The sequence below is a fragment of the Erigeron canadensis genome, chromosome 5, assembly GCF_010389155.1.
Source record: "Erigeron canadensis isolate Cc75 chromosome 5, C_canadensis_v1, whole genome shotgun sequence".
NCBI classification, from domain to species: domain Eukaryota; kingdom Viridiplantae; phylum Streptophyta; class Magnoliopsida; order Asterales; family Asteraceae; genus Erigeron; species Erigeron canadensis.
The window spans coordinates 19,482,885-19,487,747 of NC_057765.1; positions in this window are offsets into that span (position 1 = coordinate 19,482,885).

The window sequence follows — 4,863 nt, forward strand, 5'->3', positions numbered from 1 at the left end:
CGTTAAAGATTAGATGGGTTTTGAAATGTGGACCCAAACTTACGTGAGAGCAAGAGGATTTTATGCGAGAGAAATATCAGCACCTATTCCCTAAGCAAATTCAAATTCTGAGACGGAAGTTTTCTAACGGGGTAAGGATGTAACAAGCCCACTTTTTAAATATTACCTACGTACTAGTTAGGTTGTCTATAATCCCGCAAGCCATAGTTATACTTGAAGCTAGTAGATAATACCCTTAAATTAGTAATCTAAAGCTATTGATTAGTTCTAAATTCAATTTAATAAAATACCATTGAACAAAATTTTTATTAATGTTCAATCAAGTTATAAATAATAAAGTGAGTCTCATAAGTTGAGATGGCAATCAAAAATCGTTGTAAATGTCCAACAATTTGTACCATCAAGTCAACTAAATAATATTTAGTCAAAAAAATGCCATGAACATCTTAAAAATATTTATAACTCCTAAAGTACATAAAAGTATATAAATAATAATAAGTATATGTTTATATGTCAAAAATAAATACAAGAATACAACCAATGAGCTATGTAACAAATTAAAAACACAAAAATGTATACAAACATACATATATACACGACACATATATGCATATGTACATAAACTATGACACACTTACATGTACAACAAAGTACACATGACTCCTATAAAACAAATACAAACACAAATATACTTACACATCTTGTACCCTACATACATACACATACTTACATACACTTTTATAAAAAAATAAAAACAAAAACCCCTTTCAATACCCCCACCCATGGCCGGCCCCCTAAACACACACAAACACACACTTTATTTCAAATTTTGCATGCATTAGTTTTGGAACTCACCACTCCAGCACACTCTACACACCATTTTTCACACACAACTATTATTCTCTCTCAAAAACTCTTTCTCCCTTCCCTTTTCCTTCTTCATTTTGGCAGCCCCCAAGGCAAGAAAAGGCAAACAAAAATCAATTTTAACTCATATTAATAATAAGGGTTTAAGTAGATTAAGCAAGGGATATATCAAGCTATAGATTAAGGGTTGTTTCAAGGTTTAAATAAAGGTTATTGGAGCTATATAGGCCACAAACTTTCTGCCCAAAATCCATCTTCAAATCGTGTTCTTCAAGGGTATAATCTTCATCCTCTTTACTAGATTTATCTTGTTTATGTTTATGTTAAAAAGGTTTTATCAAAAGTTCATGTTTCCTTTATGTTTTCTTTCAAATTTACACTTGATGAGGGCAAAGTTGATAGGATCTTTCTTTCCATGCTCATGCATGTTGAATCTATGAAGAAAAATCCAAGGATTCAACTAATTTAAGACCCAAAGGTGTTGTTATAGATTAAATAGCTTTTAAAGTGATTTTTCCCTTGAAAGATGGTTATATTTTTATACATTTTGAGGACATACTTTCTGGAAATTTTATAAAAATATAGACTTTTGTTGTTGTATTGTTGGATCTATAAAAGTTTGCATTAAAAGTGTTGATATATGTTGATAGTTGTAAGATAATCTTTTTGCATGAAAAGATGAACATGTTTTATATAATTTTTATGTTCATATTTTCTGGAATTTTCTGGAAATTTTCATAAAAGTATGTTATTATGTTGATGGGTTAAAGATGGATAAAGATTTATTGTTAAAAAGTTGAGATAATTGCATGCTTGTTAGATTTAAGAAGGTTAGATCTTTTGTTGACTCATGAGATGAGGCTAGGCATATTCTAAGTGAAAAACGCATTTTGAGCACACACATGCACCACAATCTTTTGAACATGAAACCATGACAAACCTAATGGAAATAAGTTATTTCATATGTATAAAACTCAAGTCATATGACTCATGGCAATAACAAGCTCAAAAATCACCATTTCGGGTCAAATAATCACTAACCGAAAGCACAAATTTGAACATATCACACCACCACCACTACCACGACTTGGACTATCAAAATATGATGAACTTTCTGGAAATGTTGAAACAAGGACAAAAATCCAATTGGGAGTACTTAAATTGCTTGAAAAATGAGGCTCAAAACACGTTTTCGGTAAACGATTTTTGATCATAAAGTCCTCAAATAAGCAAGACACAAGAGAGGTTGAAACTATATGAATTTGAAATGTTAAAAGTTGCCTAGAAAGGCCTGGGATTTTCGGACAAAAGCTTGTATGGTGATTTCTAAGTATTTTTGTGATTTGATGAATTAAAATAGTAATTAAAGGATATATAAGTTAATAAATAAATTAAATAAACCATGAACTTGACTAAATTTACATCACCAATGGTAAAAGTAACTAAAACCTACTGGAGAAAAATAGTTACATGTGAAGAACCAAGTTTCCTACAATTTAAAGGTATTTTATTAAGTAAAAATCACTAATTAATCACTATTATTAAAATTAAAAGGAATAATGCACAATTAAATGTATAAACCATAATATTATAAATAAAAAAGCATAAAAACCTGTAAATAATCAAAGTATACTTATCCATGAATTTTAAAGATGATTTAAGAACTTAAAAGCAATTACAAGGAATTATTTAATTGATAAATCAATAAAATGAATAAATAATTAATTAAATAATATTAAAATAAATAAATACATAAATAAAAATCAGAATTATATATTAACATTTATATTATAAGAGCACAAATGTCAAATATGATTATTAAATAAAGTATGCAAAAGAAATTATATATAAAACAAAGCCAAACTACCGAAATTTCAATAAACGTACAAAATTGTATAATTGACCATCACCACCAAATATCTTCCAACCAAATGATTTGAATAATATAATGCACTTGAATTCCATAATTAAACAACAACCAATGATGGGCAAGCCTACTAGCATACGTCTCATGATCTAGCTTACTAGTTCATGCAACACACACTTACGTTGTGTACATTTTAAATACTATGGTTTAGGCTTGCTTGAGGGACGACACCACTAGCCGAAGATCTCGCTTTTGATCAGCCCCTTTTCATACTCCAATCAAGTGAGTCATAGCCCCTTTCAAACTATTTTACGTGTTTAACTATCGAGGTGAAAAGCATGACATAATGATTCTTGATATTATGATTATGAAATGAAATTGTCTCGTATGTTCAATGTGATAAATGTTTTATGATGAGCTTGAGTTCTGTCAACCCGTTTTCTTTCGGTACACTACTATTTACTCCGAAAGTGGAGGCCTGTAGTTAGAGAGTTGCGCAACTAGGTTTCGTCCACCCACACGGAGCGTAACGGTGGAAGGTTGGTTGCCTTTGTGACGACCCTCCCTTCCAGTCTGACCGGAGCGGTGTTCTAGCTACCTTAAATTAAATGGTCGTCTTCATGGCACGACCCTACTTATAAATAAAGCACTTGATTGACAGCTTGTGCTACAAAATGAAATAATATATTATTTAGACATGAAAATGGTAATAGTAGTGGCTCAAGCATTTATTCATCAAGATTCACTTGAAATATGCCCTAGTGGCTAAACGAAATCAATGTTATTATGTTGGATATTATGAATTGAACATACGTTTTTGGAAATGAATATTTTGGAAGAATACTTGGAAGTTTTATGACTCATTATCTCTAATTATATTGGAATAAACATATGTTGTTAGTTAAAAACCTATGAACTCACTCAACTTTCTTAGTTGACACTTTTTCTTCATGCTTTTCAGGTTTAGAGCATTAGGTTCGTAGCTTGGACCGCCTCTTGGACCTTGTTTGCTTGTTATTCGGTGGACTTGTAATGCGCACAGTTTGTCTTTCATTTATGGATTATGGTTATGTAATGGATTCTAAAACGTCATCTTGAACTTATTGTCTTTTGATCTCGAATGATATTTGAAACTTAATGTTGATGTTTTATCTTTAAATCTTTTGTACCATGTCATTCTGTGGCAGTTCGTGTTTCCGCCTTAGTCGGGGTGTTACAACACTGCCTAGCGCCACTGGAGATTACCCAGGTGAAGCTCAACACCACTGGTGACCCTCAAGGTGCAAACCAGCGCCGCTGGGAGCCCCCAGGCTGAGCCCCAACGCCGCTCTGGAGTCCGTCGGCCCATATTCGCGCGAAACTTCATTTTCATCAACTTTCCAAGGAAACGTCGAGACCCAATTCACTTCCAAATGCAAAATCAAGGATGGGTCGACTCTGACAGAATGGATGAAATTCAAAATCCCGAAGCACCGGATGACGGAACACAGTTACCGCAAGCATCATGAGATCCAGGAAGTTTTCTTATCCCTTGCACTATAAATAATGAATATTTTTCGAGTGCATTAGCTGATTTAGGGTCAATTATTAATGTTATGCGTACTGTGATTTATGAGAAACTTACCATTTGTTTGTTAAAACCCGCTAACATGAGCATTCGGTTAGCCGATCAGACTTACCGACAACCCTAGGGGATTGTCGAACGAGTCCATGTCGGGGTTAAGGATTTAGAATTTTGAACTGAGTTTGTTGTGCTTGATTCGGTACGTGAAGTAGTGACACCCATAATTTTAGGACGACCATTTGTGCATGCAGCGAATGCTACCATCCATGTCCTTAAAAGTGAAATATCATTGTCTGATGGTCAAAATAGGATTAGAGTGTCTGACTTAGAAGAGGAGGATGAATTGATTAAAAGAGAATGTCTTAGGATGGAGATAATAGATGATGATCCAAACCCGAGTGAACAATTATAATTGACAATAAGTGAGGAAATCATAGAAACCAAGCCTAAGAGAAAAATCAGTCATGAGAGTTTCATGGAATTAAAAGAATTAAAGTAGAAAGTAGAGAAACAATTAAGGAATGATAGAGAAGTAGCAAATAGGATTAGAAGAATCCTAGGAGAT